This window comes from Euprymna scolopes, chromosome 40 (assembly GCF_053919585.1).
Source record: "Euprymna scolopes isolate OS-2025 chromosome 40, ASM5391958v1, whole genome shotgun sequence".
NCBI lineage: Eukaryota > Metazoa > Mollusca > Cephalopoda > Sepiida > Sepiolidae > Euprymna > Euprymna scolopes.
Window position 1 is genome coordinate 22,972,190 of NC_136521.1, and position 25,785 is coordinate 22,997,974.

General features: G+C 27.6%; 1 protein-coding gene across 1 annotated transcript in view; it reads left to right on the plus strand.

Annotated features, from left to right (window-relative positions):
* The window catches only part of LOC145265429 (ankyrin repeat and BTB/POZ domain-containing protein 1-like), a 188,295-nt gene that overhangs the window by 146,214 nt on the left and 16,296 nt on the right, over positions 1 to 25,785 (plus strand). The window lies entirely within an intron of this gene.

Sequence of the window (25,785 nt, forward strand, 5' to 3'; positions counted from 1 at the left end):
ATTTATTTCTTTACATATATGTATATCTCCATCTTATCATTTATTACTTTACATATATGTATATCTCCATCCTATCATTTATTACTTTACATATATGTACATCTCCATCTTATCATTTATTACTTTACATATATGTATATCTCCATCCTATCATTTATTACTTTACATATATGTACATCTCCATCCTATCATTTATTACTTTACATATATGTATATCTTCATCCTATCATTTATTACTTTACATATATGTACATCTCCATCCTATCATTTATTACTTTACATATATGTATATCTCCATCCTATCATTTATTACTTTACATATATGTATATCTCCATCCTTTCATGTATTACTTTACATATATGTACATCTCCATCCTATCATTTATTACTTTACATATATGTATATCTCCATCGTATAATTTATTAATTTACATATATGTATATCTCCATCCTATCATTTATTACTTTACATATATGTATATCTCCATCCTATCATTTAGTACTTTACATATATGTATATCTCCATCCTATCATTTATTACTTTACATATATGTACATCTCCATCTTATCATTTATTACTTTACATATATGTATATCTCCATCCTATCATTTATTACTTTACATATATGTATATCTCCATCCTATCATTTATTACTTTACATATATGTATATCTCCATCCTATCATTTATTACTTTACATATATGTACATCTCCATCCTATCATTTATTTCTTTACATATATGTACATCTCCATCTTATCATTTATTACTTTACATATATGTATATCTCCATCCTATCATTTATTACTTTACATATATGTATATCTCCATCTTATCATTTATTACTTTACATATATGTATATCTCTATCTTATCATTTATTACTTTACATATATGTATATCTCCATCCTATCATTTATTACTTTACATATATGTATATGTATATCTCCATCTTATCATTTATTACTTTACATATATGTATATCTCCATCCTATCATTTATTTGTTTACATATATGTATATCTCAATCTTATCATTTATTACTTTACATATATGTATATCTCCATCCTATCATTTATTACTTTACATATATGTATATCTCCATGCTATCATTTATTTCTTTACATATATGTATATCTCCATCCTATCATTTATTATTTTACATATATGTCTATCTCCATCCTATCATTTATTTCTTTACATATATGTACATCTCCATCTTATCATTTATTACTTTACATATATGTACATCTCCATCCTATCATTTATTACTTTACATATATGTACATCTCCATCCTATCATTTATTTCTTTACATATATGTACATCTCCATCCTATCATTTATTACTTTACATATATGTATATCTCCATCCTATCATTTATTACTTTACATATATGTATATCTCCATCTTATCATTTATTACTTTACATATATGTATATCTCCATCTTATCATTTATTACTTTACATATATGTATATCTCCATCTTATCATTTATTACTTTACATATATGTATATGTATATCTCCATCCTATCATTTATTACTTTACATATATGTATATCTCCATCCTATCATTTATTACTTTACATATATGTATATCTCCATCTTATCATTTATTACTTTACATATATGTACATCTCCATCCTATCATTTATTACTTTACATATATGTACATCTCCATCCTATCATTTATTACTTTACATATATGTATATGTATATCTCCATCTTATCATTTATTATTTTACATATATGTATATCTCCATCCTATCATTTATTACTTTACATATATGTACATCTCCATCCTTTCATTTATTACTTTACATATATGTACATCTCCATCCTATCATTTATAACTTTACATATATGTACATCTCCATCCTATCATTTATTACTTTACATATATGTACATCTCCATCCTTTCATTTATTACTTTACATATATGTACATCTCCATCCTATCATTTATTACTTTACATATATGTACATCTCCATCTTATCATTTATTACGTTACATATATGTATATCTCCATCCTATCATTTATTACTTTACATATATGTATATCTCCATCTTATCATTTATTACTTTACATATATGTATATGTATATCTCCATCCTATCATTTATTACTTTACATATATGTACATCTCCATCCTTTCATTTATTACTTTACATATATGTACATCTCCATCCTATCATTTATTACTTTACATATATGTATATCTCCATCTTATCATTTATTACTTTACATATATGTATATCTCCATTCTATCATGTATTACGTTACATATATGTATATCTCCATCTTATCATTTATTACTTTACATATATGTATATCTCCATCCTATCATTTATTACTTTACATATATGTATATCTCCATCCTATCATGTATTACGTTACATATATGTATATCTCCATCTTATCATTTATTACTTAACATATATGTATATCTCCATCCTATCATTTATTACTTTACATATATGTATATCTCCATCTTATCATTTATTACGTTACATATATGTATATCTCCATCTTATCATTTATTACTTTACATATATGTATATCTCCATCCTATCATTTATTACTTTACATATATGTATATCTCCATCTTATCATTTATTACTTTACATATATGTATATCTCCATCCTATCATTTATAACTTTACATGTATGTATATCTCCATCCTATCATTTATTTCTTTACATATATGTATATCTCCATCTTATCATTTATTACTTTACATATATGTATATCTCCATCCTATCATTTATTACTTTACATATATGTATATGTATATCTCCATCTTATCATTTATTACTTTACATATATGTATATCTCTATCTTATCATTTATTGCTTTACATATATGTACATCTCCATCTTATCATTTATTACTTTACATATATGTACATCTCCATCTTATCATTTATTACTTTACATATATGTACATCTCCATCCTATCATTTATTACTTTACATATATGTATATCTCCATCCTATCATTTATTACTTTACATATATGTATATCTCCATCCTATCATTTATTACTTTACATATATGTATATCTCCATCTTATCATTTATTACTTTACATATATGTACATCTCCATCTTATCATTTATTACTTTACATATATGTATATGTACATCCTATCATTTATTACTTTACATATATGTATATCTCCATCCTATCATTTATTACTTTACATATATGTATATCTCCATCCTATCATTTATTACTTTACATATATGTATATGTATATCTCCATCTTATCATTTCTTACTTTACATATATGTATATCTCCATCCTATCATTTATTGCTTTACATATATGCATATGTATATCTCCATCTTATCATTTATTACTTTACATATATGTATATGTATATCTCCATCTTATCATTTATTACTTTACATATATGTATATCTCCATTCTATCATTTATTACTTTACATATATGTATATGTATATCTCCATCCTATCATTTATTACTTTACATATATGTATATCTCCATCTTATCATTTATTACTTTACATATATGTATATGTATATCTCCTTCCTATCATTTATTACTTTACATATATGTATATCTCCATCTTATCATTTATTACTTTACATATATGTATATCTCCATCCTATCATTTATTACTTTACATATATGTATATCTCCATCCTATCATTTATTACTTTACATCTCCATCCTATCATTTATTACTTTACATATATGTATATCTCCATCCTATCATTTATTACTTTACATATATGTATATCTCCATCCTATCATTTATTACTTTACATATATGTATATGTATATCTCCATCCTATCATTTATTTCTTTACATATATGTATATCTCCATCTTATCATTTATTACTTTACATATATGTATATCTCCATCCTATCATTTATTTCTTTACATATATGTATATCTCCATCCTATCATTTATTTCTTTACATATATGTATATCTCCATCTTATCATTTATTACTTTACATATATGTATATGTATATCTCCATCCTATCATTTATTACTTTACCTATATGTATATGTATATCTCCATCTTATCATTTATGACTTTACATATATGTATATCTCCATCCTATCATTTATTTCTTTACATATATGTATATCTCCATCCTATCATTTATTACTTTACATATATGTATATCTCCATCCTATCATTTATTTCTTTACATATATGTATATCTCAATCCTATCATTTATTACTTTACATATATGTATATCTTCATCCTATCATTTATTACTTTACATATATGTATATGTATATCTCCATCCTATCATTTATTTCTTTACATATATGTATATCTCCATCTTATCATTTATTACTTTACATATATGTATATGTATATCTCCATCCTATCATTTATTACTTTACATATATGTATATCTCCATCCTATCATTTATTTCTTTACATATATGTATATCTCCATCCTATCATTTATTACTTTACATATATGTATATCTCCATCCTATCATTTATTTCTTTACATATATGTATATCTCCATCCTATCATTTATTTCTTTACATATATGTATATCTCCATCCTATCACTTAATGCTTTACATATATGTATATGTATGTCTCCATCCTATCATTTATTACTTTACACATATGTACATCTCCATCCTATCATTTATTACTTTACATATATGCATATGTATATCTCCATCCTATCATTTATTACTTTACATATATGTATATCTCCATCCTATCATTTATTTCTTTACATATATGCATATGTATATCTCCATCCTATCATTTATTACTTTACATATATGCATATGTATATCTCCATCCTATCATTTATTACTTTACATATATGTATATCTCAATCCTATCATTTATTACTTTACATATATGTATATCTCCATCCTATCATTTATTACTTTACATATATGTATATGTATATCTCCATCCTATCATTTATTTCTTTACATATATGTATATCTCCATCTTATCATTTATTACTTTACATATATGTATATCTCCATCCTATCATTTATTACTTTACATATATGTACATCTCCATCCTATCATTTATTACTTTACATATATGCATATGTATATCTCCATCCTATCATTTATTACTTTACATATATGCATATGTATATCTCCATCCTATCATTTATTACTTTACATATATGTACATCTCCATCCTATCATTTATTACTTTACATATATGCATATGTATATCTCCATCCTATCATTTATTACTTTACATATATGTATATCTCCATCCTATCATTAATGTCTTTACATATATGTATATCTCAATCCTATCATTTATTACTTTACATATATGTATATCTCCATCCTATCATTTATTACTTTACATATATGTATATGTATATCTCCATCCTATCATGTATTACTTTACATATATGTATATGTATATCTCCATCCTATCATTTATTTCTTTACATATATATATATATCTCCATCTTATCATTTATTACTTTACATATATGTATATCTCCATCCTATCATTTATTACTTTACACATATGTACATCTCCATCCTATCATTTATTACTTTACATATATGTATATCGCAATCTTATCATTTATTACTTTACATATATGTATATCTCAATCCTAACATTTATTACTTTACACATATGTACATCTCCATCCTATCATTTATTACTTTACATATATGTATATCTCAATCTTATCATTTATTACTTTACATATATGTATATCTCCATCCTATCATTTATTACTTTACATATATGTATATCTCCATCCTATCATTTATTACTTTACATATATGTATATCTCCATCCTATCATTTATTACTTTACATATATGTATATCTCCATCCTATCATTTATTTCTTTACATATATGTATATGTATATCTCCATCTTATCATTTATTACTTTACATATATGCATATGTATATCTCCATCCTATCATTTATTACTTTACATATATGTATATGTATATCTCCATCTTATCATTTATTACTTTACATATATGCATATGTATATCTCCATCCTATCATTTATTGCTTTACATATATGTATATGTATATCTCCATCTTATCATTTATTACTTTACATATATGCATATGTATATCTCCATCCTATCATTTATTACTTTACATATATGTATATCTCCTTCTTATCATTTATTACTTTACATATATGTATATGTATATCTCCATCCTATCATTTATTACTTTACATATATGTATATCTCCATCCTATCATTTATTACTTTACATATATGTATATCTCCATCCTATCATTTATTACTTTACATATATGTATATCTCCATCTTATCATTTATTACTTTACATATATGTATATCTCCATCTTATCATTTATGACTTTACATATATGTATATGTATATCTCCATCCTATCATTTATTACTTTACATATATGTATATCTCCATCTTATCATTTATTACTTTACATATATGTATATGTATATCTCCATCTTATCATTTATTACTTTACATATATGTATATCTCCATCTTATCATTTATTACTTTACATATATGTATATCTCCATCTTATCATTTATTACTTTACATATATGTATATGTATATCTCCATCTTATCATTTATTACTTTATATATATGTATATCTCCATCCTATCATTTATTACTTTACATATATGTATATGTATATCTCCATCCTATCATTTATTTCTTTACATATATGTATATCTCCATCTTATCATTTATTGCTTTACATATATGTATATCTCCATCTTATCATTTATTACTTTACATATATGTATATGTATATCTCCATCTTATCATTTATTACTTTACATATATGTATATCTCCATCCTATCATTTATTACTTTACATATATGTATATTTCCATCCTATCATCCATTACTTTACATATATGTATATCTCCATCCTATCATTTATTTCTTTACATATATGTATATCTCCATCTTATCATTTATTACTTTACATATATGTATATCTCCATCCTATTATTTATTACTTTACATATATGTATATGTATATCTCCATCTTATCATTTATTACTTTACATATATGTATATCTCCATCCTATCATTTATTTCTTTACATATATGTATATCTCCATCCTATCATTTATTTCTTTACATATATGTATATCTCAATCCTATCATTTATTACTTTACATATATGTATATCTCCATCCTATCATTTATTACTTTACATATATGTATATGTATATCTCCATCCTATCATTTATTTCTTTACATATATGTATATCTCCATCTTATCATTTATTACTTTACATATATGTATATCTCAATCCTATCATTTATTACTTTACATATATGTATATCTCCATCCTATCATTTATTACTTTACATATATGTATATGTATATCTCCATCCTATCATTTATTTCTTTACATATATGTATATCTCCATCTTATCATTTATTACTTTACATATATGTATATCTCCATCCTATCATTTATTACTTTACATATATGTACATCTCCATCTTATCATTTATTACTTTACATATATGTATATCTCCATCCTATCATTTATTACTTTACATATATGTACATCTCCATCCTATCATTTATTACTTTACATATATGTATATCTTCATCCTATCATTTATTACTTTACATATATGTACATCTCCATCCTATCATTTATTACTTTACATATATGTATATCTCCATCCTATCATTTATTACTTTACATATATGTATATCTCCATCCTTTCATGTATTACTTTACATATATGTACATCTCCATCCTATCATTTATTACTTTACATATATGTATATCTCCATCGTATAATTTATTAATTTACATATATGTATATCTCCATCCTATCATTTATTACTTTACATATATGTATATCTCCATCCTATCATTTAGTACTTTACATATATGTATATCTCCATCCTATCATTTATTACTTTACATATATGTACATCTCCATCTTATCATTTATTACTTTACATATATGTATATCTCCATCCTATCATTTATTACTTTACATATATGTATATCTCCATCCTATCATTTATTACTTTACATATATGTATATCTCCATCCTATCATTTATTACTTTACATATATGTACATCTCCATCCTATCATTTATTTCTTTACATATATGTACATCTCCATCTTATCATTTATTACTTTACATATATGTATATCTCCATCCTATCATTTATTACTTTACATATATGTATATCTCCATCTTATCATTTATTACTTTACATATATGTATATCTCTATCTTATCATTTATTACTTTACATATATGTATATCTCCATCCTATCATTTATTACTTTACATATATGTATATGTATATCTCCATCTTATCATTTATTACTTTACATATATGTATATCTCCATCCTATCATTTATTTGTTTACATATATGTATATCTCAATCTTATCATTTATTACTTTACATATATGTATATCTCCATCCTATCATTTATTACTTTACATATATGTATATCTCCATGCTATCATTTATTTCTTTACATATATGTATATCTCCATCCTATCATTTATTATTTTACATATATGTCTATCTCCATCCTATCATTTATTTCTTTACATATATGTACATCTCCATCTTATCATTTATTACTTTACATATATGTACATCTCCATCCTATCATTTATTACTTTACATATATGTACATCTCCATCCTATCATTTATTTCTTTACATATATGTACATCTCCATCCTATCATTTATTACTTTACATATATGTATATCTCCATCCTATCATTTATTACTTTACACATATGTACATCTCCATCCTATCATTTATTACTTTACATATACACTTGTGCCCGATATTATTCATACCCCACCTTGAAAATTGAGTTTATTAGGTGTAACTTTGTAAGAATTTATTGTTTACGTCCATATTGATACATATTCTTAATAAACCTCTTCTGATCATTTTCATCATTTTAAAATCTCGGGATACTTGTAATAAAAGAAATATACAGCTATTTATAAAATCTGCAATGTTCAAAAATAATCATACCCCCTTAATTTGTCAGTATTAATCGAGTTTCTGACTGTTTGTTTCCTGTTTGATTCTTATTTTGAATGCTTTTATACAACCTTTGATTAATTTCATTGCGTTTTTTTTGCATTTTTTCAGAAATTAAAATGATATCAACTGAAAACCAATAAAAGAATAAAAATTATTAGAATGGGGAAGAAAAAAGAGCTTAGTAATGATCTTAGGACTAAAATTGTGAATTCACATAAGGATGGTTTAGGTTACAAGTCAATTTCCAAGAAATTTGAGGTCCCTACAGCAACAGTACAGAGCATCATCAAAAAATTCCAGAGCCACCACACAACAAACAACTTGATTGGTAGAGGAAGGAAAAGGAAACTGTCTGCTAGAGCCACCCGGAATATTGTAAGAAGTGTTAATGCAAATCCAACCACCACTACTAAGGACATTTTAGAAAATCTGGAGTCTTCTGGCATAAAAATATCAAGGCAAACATTGCAAAGGACTCTGCATGAAAATGGTCTGAAAGGAAGAAGACCAAGAAGGACTCCATTGCACACCGGAAAACACCTTGCAGCACGTCTAAAGTTTGCTAGGACCCATGTGAATTCTCCAGAGTCCGTTTTCTCAAGTATTTTGTGGACTGACGAAACAAAAATTGAATTGTTTGGCCATATGGATGCTTCTTACGTTTGGAGGAAGAAAGGAGAAGCTTACAACCCAAAGAACACCATATCCACGGTGAAACATGGTGGTGGTAGCCTAATGTTTTGGGGCTCCTTTTCGGCTAGTGGTCCAGGTAGTTTGGTCAAGATAGATGGAACCATGAAGAAGGAGCAATATTTGGAGATACTCCAGAAAAACATTAGACAGGATGCGGAGAAGCTCCATTTAGGACCAAACTGGGTCCTTCAACAGGATAATAATCCAAAACATACTGCCAAAATAGTCAAGAAATGGTTTGAGGATAATCAAATTAATGTTTTGGAATGGCCTAGCCAGAGTCCCGACCTGAACCCTATCGAAAACCTCTGGCACATATTGAAAACTCAGGTTAAAAAGCGGAAACCTAGAAATTTGAGGGATTTGGAGAACTACTGCATTGAAGAATGGTCAAAAATCAGTGTTGATGCTTGTAAAAACCTTGTTGATAAATATCCAAAACGGTTACAGGCAGTTATTAAGAATAAAGGGCATGCTATTGACTATTAGTAAGAGAGGTATGAATAATTTTGAACTAGTGCCATTATTGTTTTTCTTTGTATAATGTTTCAAACTTGCATAATTTATTTATTTGTTGAGTTTAAATTAAATGCTTATGCTTGATTTATTGTTTGAAATCCCTTTAATATTGTCTACCTTCTGGTTTGAGCAATATTCTTATAGAAATCTCAAAGATCCGAGGGGTATGAATAATATCGGGCACAAGTGTATGTATATCTCAATCTTATCATTTATTACTTTACATATATGTATATCTCAATCCTAACATTTATTACTTTACACATATGTACATCTCCATCCTATCATTTATTACTTTACATATATGTATATCTCAATCTTATCATTTATTACTTTACATATATGTATATCTCCATCCTATCATTTATTACTTTACATATATGTATATCTCCATCCTATCATTTATTACTTTACATATATGTATATCTCCATCCTATCATTTATTACTTTACATATATGTATATCTCCATCCTATCATTTATTTCTTTACATATATGTATATGTATATCTCCATCTTATCATTTATTACTTTACATATATGCATATGTATATCTCCATCCTATCATTTATTACTTTACATATATGTATATGTATATCTCCATCTTATCATTTATTACTTTACATATATGCATATGTATATCTCCATCCTATCATTTATTGCTTTACATATATGTATATGTATATCTCCATCTTATCATTTATTACTTTACATATATGCATATGTATATCTCCATCCTATCATTTATTACTTTACATATATGTATATCTCCTTCTTATCATTTATTACTTTACATATATGTATATGTATATCTCCATCCTATCATTTATTACTTTACATATATGTATATCTCCATCCTATCATTTATTACTTTACATATATGTATATCTCCATCCTATCATTTATTACTTTACATATATGTATATCTCCATCTTATCATTTATTACTTTACATATATGTATATCTCCATCTTATCATTTATGACTTTACATATATGTATATGTATATCTCCATCCTATCATTTATTACTTTACATATATGTATATCTCCATCTTATCATTTATTACTTTACATATATGTATATGTATATCTCCATCTTATCATTTATTACTTTACATATATGTATATCTCCATCTTATCATTTATTACTTTACATATATGTATATCTCCATCTTATCATTTATTACTTTACATATATGTATATGTATATCTCCATATTATCATTTATTACTTTACATATATGTATATCTGCATCCTATCATTTATTACTTTACATATATGTATATGTATATCTCCATCCTATCATTTATTTCTTTACATATATGTATATCTCCATCTTATCATTTATTGCTTTACATATATGTATATCTCCATCCTATCATTTATTACTTTACATATATGTATATGTATATCTCCATCTTATCATTTATTACTTTACATATATGTATATCTCCATCCTATCATTTATTACTTTACATATATGTATATCTCCATCCTATCATCCATTACTTTACATATATGTATATCTCCATCCTATCATTTATTTCTTTACATATATGTATATCTCCATCTTATCATTTATTACTTTACATATATGTATATGTATATCTCCATCTTATCATTTATTACTTTATATATATGTATATCTCCATCCTATCATTTATTACTTTACATATATGTATATGTATATCTCCATCCTATCATTTATTTCTTTACATATATGTATATCTCCATCTTATCATTTATTGCTTTACATATATGTATATCTCCATCTTATCATTTATTACTTTACATATATGTATATGTATATCTCCATCTTATCATTTATTACTTTACATATATGTATATCTCCATCCTATCATTTATTACTTTACATATATGTATATTTCCATCCTATCATCCATTACTTTACATATATGTATATCTCCATCCTATCATTTATTTCTTTACATATATGTATATCTCCATCTTATCATTTATTACTTTACATATATGTATATCTCCATCCTATTATTTATTACTTTACATATATGTATATGTATATCTCCATCTTATCATTTATTACTTTACATATATGTATATCTCCATCCTATCATTTATTTCTTTACATATATGTATATCTCCATCCTATCATTTATTTCTTTACATATATGTATATCTCAATCCTATCATTTATTACTTTACATATATGTATATCTCCATCCTATCATTTATTACTTTACATATATGTATATGTATATCTCCATCCTATCATTTATTTCTTTACATATATGTATATCTCCATCTTATCATTTATTACTTTACATATATGTATATCTCAATCCTATCATTTATTACTTTACATATATGTATATCTCCATCCTATCATTTATTACTTTACATATATGTATATGTATATCTCCATCCTATCATTTATTTCTTTACATATATGTATATCTCCATCTTATCATTTATTACTTTACATATATGTATATCTCCATCCTATCATTTATTACTTTACATATATGTACATCTCCATCTTATCATTTATTACTTTACATATATGTATATCTCCATCCTATCATTTATTACTTTACATATATGTACATCTCCATCCTATCATTTATTACTTTACATATATGTATATCTTCATCCTATCATTTATTACTTTACATATATGTACATCTCCATCCTATCATTTATTACTTTACATATATGTATATCTCCATCCTATCATTTATTACTTTACATATATGTATATCTCCATCCTTTCATGTATTACTTTACATATATGTACATCTCCATCCTATCATTTATTACTTTACATATATGTATATCTCCATCGTATAATTTATTAATTTACATATATGTATATCTCCATCCTATCATTTATTACTTTACATATATGTATATCTCCATCCTATCATTTAGTACTTTACATATATGTATATCTCCATCCTATCATTTATTACTTTACATATATGTACATCTCCATCTTATCATTTATTACTTTACATATATGTATATCTCCATCCTATCATTTATTACTTTACATATATGTATATCTCCATCCTATCATTTATTACTTTACATATATGTATATCTCCATCCTATCATTTATTACTTTACATATATGTACATCTCCATCCTATCATTTATTTCTTTACATATATGTACATCTCCATCTTATCATTTATTACTTTACATATATGTATATCTCCATCCTATCATTTATTACTTTACATATATGTATATCTCCATCTTATCATTTATTACTTTACATATATGTATATCTCTATCTTATCATTTATTACTTTACATATATGTATATCTCCATCCTATCATTTATTACTTTACATATATGTATATGTATATCTCCATCTTATCATTTATTACTTTACATATATGTATATCTCCATCCTATCATTTATTTGTTTACATATATGTATATCTCAATCTTATCATTTATTACTTTACATATATGTATATCTCCATCCTATCATTTATTACTTTACATATATGTATATCTCCATGCTATCATTTATTTCTTTACATATATGTATATCTCCATCCTATCATTTATTATTTTACATATATGTCTATCTCCATCCTATCATTTATTTCTTTACATATATGTACATCTCCATCTTATCATTTATTACTTTACATATATGTACATCTCCATCCTATCATTTATTACTTTACATATATGTACATCTCCATCCTATCATTTATTTCTTTACATATATGTACATCTCCATCCTATCATTTATTACTTTACATATATGTATATCTCCATCCTATCATTTATTACTTTACACATATGTACATCTCCATCCTATCATTTATTACTTTACATATACACTTGTGCCCGATATTATTCATACCCCACCTTGAAAATTGAGTTTATTAGGTGTAACTTTGTAAGAATTTATTGTTTACGTCCATATTGATACATATTCTTAATAAACCTCTTCTGATCATTTTCATCATTTTAAAATCTCGGGATACTTGTAATAAAAGAAATATACAGCTATTTATAAAATCTGCAATGTTCAAAAATAATCATACCCCCTTAATTTGTCAGTATTAATCGAGTTTCTGACTGTTTGTTTCCTGTTTGATTCTTATTTTGAATGCTTTTATACAACCTTTGATTAATTTCATTGCGTTTTTTTTGCATTTTTTCAGAAATTAAAATGATATCAACTGAAAACCAATAAAAGAATAAAAATTATTAGAATGGGGAAGAAAAAAGAGCTTAGTAATGATCTTAGGACTAAAATTGTGAATTCACATAAGGATGGTTTAGGTTACAAGTCAATTTCCAAGAAATTTGAGGTCCCTACAGCAACAGTACAGAGCATCATCAAAAAATTCCAGAGCCACCACACAACAAACAACTTGATTGGTAGAGGAAGGAAAAGGAAACTGTCTGCTAGAGCCACCCGGAATATTGTAAGAAGTGTTAATGCAAATCCAACCACCACTACTAAGGACATTTTAGAAAATCTGGAGTCTTCTGGCATAAAAATATCAAGGCAAACATTGCAAAGGACTCTGCATGAAAATGGTCTGAAAGGAAGAAGACCAAGAAGGACTCCATTGCACACCGGAAAACACCTTGCAGCACGTCTAAAGTTTGCTAGGACCCATGTGAATTCTCCAGAGTCCGTTTTCTCAAGTATTTTGTGGACTGACGAAACAAAAATTGAATTGTTTGGCCATATGGATGCTTCTTACGTTTGGAGGAAGAAAGGAGAAGCTTACAACCCAAAGAACACCATATCCACGGTGAAACATGGTGGTGGTAGCCTAATGTTTTGGGGCTCCTTTTCGGCTAGTGGTCCAGGTAGTTTGGTCAAGATAGATGGAACCATGAAGAAGGAGCAATATTTGGAGATACTCCAGAAAAACATTAGACAGGATGCGGAGAAGCTCCATTTAGGACCAAACTGGGTCCTTCAACAGGATAATAATCCAAAACATACTGCCAAAATAGTCAAGAAATGGTTTGAGGATAATCAAATTAATGTTTTGGAATGGCCTAGCCAGAGTCCCGACCTGAACCCTATCGAAAACCTCTGGCACATATTGAAAACTCAGGTTAAAAAGCGGAAACCTAGAAATTTGAGGGATTTGGAGAACTACTGCATTGAAGAATGGTCAAAAATCAGTGTTGATGCTTGTAAAAACCTTGTTGATAAATATCCAAAACGGTTACAGGCAGTTATTAAGAATAAAGGGCATGCTATTGACTATTAGTAAGAGAGGTATGAATAATTTTGAACTAGTGCCATTATTGTTTTTCTTTGTATAATGTTTCAAACTTGCATAATTTATTTATTTGTTGAGTTTAAATTAAATGCTTATGCTTGATTTATTGTTTGAAATCCCTTTAATATTGTCTACCTTCTGGTTTGAGCAATATTCTTATAGAAATCTCAAAGATCCGAGGGGTATGAATAATATCGGGCACAAGTGTATGTATATCTCAATCTTATCATTTATTACTTTACATATATGTATATCTCAATCCTAACATTTATTACTTTACACATATGTACATCTCCATCCTATCATTTATTACTTTACATATATGTATATCTCAATCTTATCATTTATTACTTTACATATATGTATATCTCCATCCTATCATTTATTACTTTACATATATGTATATCTCCATCCTATCATTTATTACTTTACATATATGTATATCTCCATCCTATCATTTATTACTTTACATATATGTATATCTCCATCCTATCATTTATTTCTTTACATATATGTATATGTATATCTCCATCTTATCATTTATTACTTTACATATATGCATATGTATATCTCCATCCTATCATTTATTACTTTACATATATGTATATGTATATCTCCATCTTATCATTTATTACTTTACATATATGCATATGTATATCTCCATCCTATCATTTATTGCTTTACATATATGTATATGTATATCTCCATCTTATCATTTATTACTTTACATATATGCATATGTATATCTCCATCCTATCATTTATTACTTTACATATATGTATATCTCCTTCTTATCATTTATTACTTTACATATATGTATATGTATATCTCCATCCTATCATTTATTACTTTACATATATGTATATCTCCATCCTATCATTTATTACTTTACATATATGTATATCTCCATCCTATCATTTATTACTTTACATATATGTATATCTCCATCTTATCATTTATTACTTTACATATATGTATATCTCCATCTTATCATTTATGACTTTACATATATGTATATGTATATCTCCATCCTATCATTTATTACTTTACATATATGTATATCTCCATCTTATCATTTATTACTTTACATATATGTATATGTATATCTCCATCTTATCATTTATTACTTTACATATATGTATATCTCCATCTTATCATTTATTACTTTACATATATGTATATCTCCATCTTATCATTTATTACTTTACATATATGTATATGTATATCTCCATATTATCATTTATTACTTTACATATATGTATATCTGCATCCTATCATTTATTACTTTACATATATGTATATGTATATCTCCATCCTATCATTTATTTCTTTACATATATGTATATCTCCATCTTATCATTTATTGCTTTACATATATGTATATCTCCATCCTATCATTTATTACTTTACATATATGTATATGTATATCTCCATCTTATCATTTATTACTTTACATATATGTATATCTCCATCCTATCATTTATTACTTTACATATATGTATATCTCCATCCTATCATCCATTACTTTACATATATGTATATCTCCATCCTATCATTTATTTCTTTACATATATGTATATCTCCATCTTATCATTTATTACTTTACATATATGTATATCTCCATCCTATTATTTATTACTTTACATATATGTATATGTATATCTCCATCTTATCATTTATTACTTTACATATATGTATATCTCCATCCTATCATTTATTTCTTTACATATATGTATATCTCCATCCTATCATTTATTTCTTTACATATATGTATATCTCAATCCTATCATTTATTACTTTACATATATGTATATCTCCATCCTATCATTTATTACTTTACATATATGTATATGTATATCTCCATCCTATCATTTATTTCTTTACATATATGTATATCTCCATCTTATCATTTATTACTTTACATATATGTATATCTCAATCCTATCATTTATTACTTTACATATATGTATATCTCCATCCTATCATTTATTACTTTACATATATGTATATGTATATCTCCATCCTATCATTTATTTCTTTACATATATGTATATCTCCATCTTATCATTTATTACTTTACATATATGTATATCTCCATCCTATCATTTATTACTTTACATATATGTACATCTCCATCTTATCATTTATTACTTTACATATATGTATATCTCCATCCTATCATTTATTACTTTACATATATGTACATCTCCATCCTATCATTTATTACTTTACATATATGTATATCTTCATCCTATCATTTATTACTTTACATATATGTACATCTCCATCCTATCATTTATTACTTTACATATATGTATATCTCCATCCTATCATTTATTACTTTACATATATGTATATCTCCATCCTTTCATGTATTACTTTACATATATGTACATCTCCATCCTATCATTTATTACTTTACATATATGTATATCTCCATCGTATAATTTATTAATTTACATATATGTATATCTCCATCCTATCATTTATTACTTTACATATATGTATATCTCCATCCTATCATTTAGTACTTTACATATATGTATATCTCCATCCTATCATTTATTACTTTACATATATGTACATCTCCATCTTATCATTTATTACTTTACATATATGTATATCTCCATCCTATCATTTATTACTTTACATATATGTATATCTCCATCCTATCATTTATTACTTTACATATATGTATATCTCCATCCTATCATTTATTACTTTACATATATGTACATCTCCATCCTATCATTTATTTCTTTACATATATGTACATCTCCATCTTATCATTTATTACTTTACATATATGTATATCTCCATCCTATCATTTATTACTTTACATATATGTATATCTCCATCTTATCATTTATTACTTTACATATATGTATATCTCTATCTTATCATTTATTACTTTACATATATGTATATCTCCATCCTATCATTTATTACTTTACATATATGTATATGTATATCTCCATCTTATCATTTATTACTTTACATATATGTATATCTCCATCCTATCATTTATTTGTTTACATATATGTATATCTCAATCTTATCATTTATTACTTTACATATATGTATATCTCCATCCTATCATTTATTACTTTACATATATGTATATCTCCATGCTATCATTTATTACTTTACATATATGTACATCTCCATCCTATCATTTATTACTTTACATATATGTACATCTCCATCCTATCATTTATTTCTTTACATATATGTATATCTCCATCTTATCATTTATTACTTTACATATATGTATATCTCCATCCTATCATTTATTACTTTACATATATGCATATCTCCATCTTATCATTTATTACTTTACATATATGTACATCTCCATCCTATCATTTATTTCTTTACATATATGCATATCTCCATCCTATCATTTATTACTTTACATATATGTATATCTCCATCCTATCATTTATTACTTTACATATATGTATATCTCCATCCTATCATTTATTACTTTACATATATGTATATCTCCATCCTATCATTTATTACTTTACATATATGTATATCTCCATCCTATCATTTATTACTTTACATATATGTACATCTCCATCCTATCATTTATTACTTTACATATATGTATATCTCCATCCTATCATTTATTACTTTACATATATGTACATCTCCATCCTATCATTTATTACTTTACATATATGTATATCTCCATCCTATCATTTATTACTTTACATATATGTATATCTCCATCCTATCATTTATTACTTTACATATATGTATATCTCCATCCTATCATTTATTACTTTACATATATGTACATCTCCATCCTATAATTTATTAGTTTACATATATGTATATCTCCATCCTATCATTTAGTACTTTACATATATGTACATCTCCATCCTATCATTTATTACTTTACATATATGTATATCTCCATCCTATCATTTATTACTTTACATATATGTATATCTCCATCCTATCATTTATTGCTTTACATATATGTATATCTCCATCCTATCATTTATTACTTTACATATATGTATATCTCCATCCTATCATTTATTACTTTACATATATGTACATCTCCATCCTATCATTTATTACTTTACATATATGTATATCTCCATCCTATCATTTATTACTTTACATATATGTACATCTCCATCCTATCATTTATTACTTTACATATATGTACATCTCCATCCTATCATTTATTACTTTACATATATGTATATCTCCATCCTATCATTTATTACTTTACATATATGTATATCTCCATCTTATCATTTATTACTTTACATATATGTATATCTCCATCCTATCATTTATTACTTTACATATATGTACATCTCCATCCTATCATTTATTACTTTACATATATGTATATCTCCATCGTATCATGTATTACTTTACATATATGTATATGTATATCTCCATCCTATCATTTATTACTTTACATATATGTATATCTCAATCCTATCATTTATTACTTTACATATATGTACATCTCCATCTTATCATTTATTACTTTACATATATGTACATCTCCATCCTATCATTTATTACTTTACATATATGTATATCTCCATCCTATCATTTATTTCTTTACATATATGTATATCTCCATCTTATCATTTATTACTTTACATATATGTATATCTCCATCCTATCATTTATTACTTTACATATATGTATATCTCCATCCTATCATTTATTACTTTACATATATGTATATCTCCATCCTATCATTTATTACTTTACATATATGTATATCTCCATCCTATCATTTATTTCTTTACATATATGTATATGTATATCTCCATCTTATCATTTATTACTTTACATATATGCATATGTATATCTCCATCTTATCATTTAATGCTTTACATATATGCATATGTATATCTCCATCCTATCATTTATTACTTTACATATATGTATATGTATATCTCCATCCTATCATGTATTACTTTACATATATGTATATCTCCATCCTATCATTTATTACTTTACATATATGTATATCTCCATCCTATCATTTATTACTTTACATATATGTATATCTCCATCCTATCATTTATTACTTTACATATATGTATATCTCCATCCTATCATTTATTTCTTTACATATATGTATATGTATATCTCCATCTTATCATTTATTACTTTACATATATGCATATGTATATCTCCATCTTATCATTTAATGCTTTACATATATGCATATGTATATCTCCATCTTATCATTTATTACTTTACATATATGTATATGTATATCTCCATCCTATCATGTATTACTTTACATATATGTATATCTCCATCCTATCATTTATTACTTTACATATATGTATATGTATATCTCCATCCTATAATTTATTACTGTACATATATGTATATCTCCATCCTATCATTTATTACTTTACAAAAGATGCTGAATAAAAACAGCACTATCAACCCATTACTGAGAGCTTATGAAAGTGGATGCTTGCCAATAATCAAGTAGAAAAAGTGCATGTATTAAAATAAGATCATCTATTAATTCAACTCATTCAAAAAATACTTGTGATGCTAGGTTGTATAAAAGTGTTAATTTTGGTCAAACTTGGACTTGCTTTTTTAATCGGATTTTATTGATTATCGATACTTCTCAGACACATTTCAATAAAAAAAAAACCTACATAAGCACACTCCTAGACACATCAGAACCCTTCGTGTGAATTTTTTTAAAAATCGGCCCAACCATTTCCGTATCCATAGGGAATGAACTGTCACACACATACACACACACACACACACACACACACACACACACACACAGAAAGTTGTGTTTTATTATAGATAGATAGATAGAAGATATATATACTGCTATTGAGTTGTAGGCAGGTTTACATTTCTTGCAACAGTCTGCTTTTTTGGTGGCTGCTTGGATGTTTGTATCCCCCTAATGAGGTTGCTAAGTTTCTTCTTGATAGTTGCAGGTCTTGTGTGGGCAGTCAATGCTAGACAAGTCACCAACTTTGTTTATCCATCTATCATTACACTTAACATGATCAGACCAACGGAGACGCTTCTCACATAGTGTTACATCCAGAAGTGGGAGTTTTTCACAAAGAACGGAGTTGCTGACATACTCTATCAACTTTTTATTGCATATCCATCAAAGCATGGCTCGCTCACTACATGAAAGTTATTACCTGTCCTGAACTCTGAAAGGCCAACACTCACTGGCATGCAACATTTCAGATACAGCTATGGAATACTGCATCATGGCTATGTAAGGATTTGCCCTTATTAGACAGGAGTGGAAGAAGCTCCCAAAACTTGCCCCAGGCAACTGCATGGTTAGATTTTGCTTGTCTCACAGGTGCCTCCTGGACATTGACTATCCCCAAGAAAGCAGAACGACTGAACAACATCCAACTTGAGTTGATTTATCATGAGATGCACAAGCTGTGCCAAGAGATCTAGATTGATTGGAGAAATTCTATACCTGCACCTTTTGTCAATATACAGTGTGCAGCCCTTGCATCTCATTAAGTTGGTCCATACTTGCAAATGCTGCAAGAATATTTTCCTAAGTCATGGCATGAGTTCAAGTTAAATCCACTGAGCGTTATCTTGTTTTTTTCTAATGTTAATTTGTATACCCCTGGCTTCTATCCGTTGCTTCCGGTTAAACATGCTAAGAAACCTCAACTGAGGAAGACTCGCCCATTGTCTAGTCAGGCTAAGAGATCCAACATAAACCCTTTCTTGAGTGAATACACCTTCATAAATCTGTGATAACCAAGGCTCGTAAAATCCTTTATATCCTCGGCAAGGAAGAGCTCAGTTGTCTCAAGACTTTATGTGGTATTTACACATAAAGGAAGAAAATATGACAATCTTATGGTGAGTGAAACTGAACAATCCCCCTACATAGACATGATCTCAAATCACCTTCTGGTGCAGATCATTGTGGACAGTGGCACCATAAGGAACGTGATTCCACATTCAACATCTAAGCACTTGGACACCAAAATCATAAAAACTTGCCAGTCTGCAAGACAGACAGATTCTCCTTGCTCAATGTGATAAAGAGACCAGATTCTGTCTGGAGATAGGGGACACAGTGTGCTACTTTGATAGGCTGGTTATTGAAGATCTTGATACCAAGATACTTGATGTTCTATTCACTTGCAAGAATGACTTGTCAGTGAAATCTGATAAGTCTGACATATGGATTAGCAACACGAAATTCAAGTATGGCTTGACTACATTAACACTTAACAGAAATTCAAGTATGGCTCAACTACATTAACACTAAACAGAAATTCAAGTATGGCTCAGCTACATTAACACTTAACAGAAATTCAAGTATGGCTCAACTACATTAACACTTAACAGAAATTCAAGTATGGCTCAACTACATTAACACTTAACAGAAATTCAAGTATGGCTCAACTACATTAACACTTAACAGAAATTCAAGTATGGCTCAACTACATTAACACTTAACAGAAATTCAAGTATGGCTCAACTACATTAACACTTAACAGAAATTCAAGTATGGCTCAACTACATTAACACTTAACAGAAATTCAAGTATGGCTCAACTACATTAACACTTAACAGAAATTCAAGTATGGCTCAACTACATTAACACTTAACACACGATTGTTCAGATGCACTCATGTTTTGCATCCCCCTCCCCATCAAATCACAGTTTGGCCTGGTGAATACTTGGAACTCTTCTTGTCCAGATGAAGATAACAAAATTGCCGTTAAGCCTCGTTAGGATTCAGGTCACATAGTATCAGTTAAAACCTTGACCACTGCCTATAGTTGCAAGAAGTGTAGGAGGCGGAGTGTTGCTTGCCAACACCACCAGTGGACCACAACAAATACGAAGATCACTACACATCTTTCAAACTATATCCATGTTTACTTCAACAATAACATCTTCTGGCATGGCAAGTACCTATTGAATCTTAAACAAACACCAAGACAGCATCACTTCCTGTGTGGCTATTGACCAGAATGATATATTATCCTCTTCAGAAAAGTTTAAATTTCAACAACTCAATTTCAAGTTCTATGATGTGTTCAAAGAAGATCTACCTGAGCATAGCGGCTCATTTGAGCACTTCAAAGCCTCTATTAACATGGATCCTATGCGACCATCCCAGCATTGAGGCAGACTTCTCTTATATAATGAAAACAAACTCAGAGATCGACAACTTAAGTTTGATGAGTTAAATCACATTAGTGCATTTCCCTATCCTGCCAGCCCATACCTGATTTAGTCAGGTATCACCCTACACTTCACACTGATAGCTCTGTGTTTAAGCCTATGAAAATCTCTGCCAAGGCCAGTTCTCTACCAGCTTCAGCTTGGCATTGTTCCTGTCAACTGTCTGCAGTTTCCAGGCTTCTGTCCAACATGTTGCTGGCAGAGTAAACATAACTGATTTTGTCATGTTGCTGGCAGAGTAAACATAACTGATTTTGTCAGCCATAGTGTTCCTGTATGCAGGCACTCGACATGTCAAGTCTGCCCCTCCTTGTGAGTGCAGGAGAAAGCCACCATGTTTAGGACTTCATAATCAGAGGATTCTCAAACTTCCTTTATACTAGCTGCCCCAGAGGGAGGAAATCCAAAATGAGTGCTCAAACCTCAGACCAACATGGGCACACTTGATACAAGGAACATCCTTCAAGATGGCTTGATGGCATTATGGATGTGAAGAGAGATCTTCAGACTACCACATTAACCCGAGATGGCATTGTAGTTGATTGCTGGAAGGATTCTTCTTCCACAATGAGATGCAATTATTGTCCCACAACATACCTTACTGATGGCACTGCATGTTGAGCTAGGATACCTTACTGATGGCACTGCATGTTGAGCTAGGATACCTTACTGATGGCACTGCATGTTGAGCTAGGATACCTTACTGATGGCACTGCATGTTGAGCTAGGATACCTTACTGATGGCACTGCATGTTGAGCTAGGATACCTTACTGATGGCACTGCATGTTGAGCTAGGATACCTTACCAAACACCAGCTGCAGCAGGTAGTGAGCCGGTACCTGACAGAAGCTGTGAACAAAATTGTATCCTCATGTCTCCAAAGCGTTTCCTTGAGCAGTTCTCCACTTGTAGCTACGCCTCAATCCTATGATACCCCTCTCTCCGAATACACTCTGGCTTAGATTTGCTGCTGATATCATTAAGGAGTACAGACAACTGATTTTTGTTGTACAGAAAGACGTCGGTTCATATGCTCTTGAACTCTTAATACCAGATGAGCAAAGGGACACATTTTTGCTTGCTTACCCATCAGACCCATCAATAATCCACCTGAAGTTATAAGGACAAATTTTGCCCCTTCAAATCCCTCAAAAATGAGGGGTTTCTGCTTACCAACCATAAGTCAATAAAGACAAGTAACCCTAAAATCCCAACAGTAACTCTGTTGCTGAAAAACAGTCCAAGCCATCCAGCGAAAGTTGAACCCATATGTTAAAAAAAAAAAAAAAAATTGGAGGTCACGCTAGTACTGCGTTAATATCAGTTATTAGTCAAGGGAGATAACTAAGAGAGATGACTAAATATAACTTCTCGTCTGTTTCTTCCAGTTACTTGTTTTACATTGTTTTGTTTGTTTTTTTTTGTTGTTTTTTTTTCAATTTGTTTTTTGTATGCTTGAAAATAAAGTCTCTTTGTACTTTCAAATGGTTTTGTGTAATATATCTTTATTTACTATCATGGCCGTCTTCAAATCTAATGTTAACTTGTAATAAACTATCACTATAACTAGTCAAATATTATTTATTTCATTTATTATTTTTGATATTCTCATAATATTTTTCGTTAGTAAGTAAAGGGCTTAAATTTTGGCTAATTTCTTTGGAGTTCAGGAGAGTAAATACTGGTGATAAAGTTACTTTCAGTCTTGCTTTGTCTTAAAGTGATTCTGTCTTCCTCTCTTTTTTATTATTATTATAATTAGATCCTTGTATCAAGTGGCTTCATGCCTCGTCTGGAACAACTTCCATAATGAATATGCAGATATTTAAACAGACAAAATGCATTTTATATTAAAGATTATTGACGATTTAGTAATTTATAATCTTTTGAATATTTTGATTAATTGAAATTTGGATGAAAACCAAAAGTCTTGAGAATTGTAGAACTAAAAATGGTTTTATAACCTTAATATCGTATCGTGTTAAAAGGTTATCAGCAGCATAAAATACTAGAACGCTCATCTGCCATTTTTTTAATTGTTTCATTAAAAAGTAATTTCTTAAGAA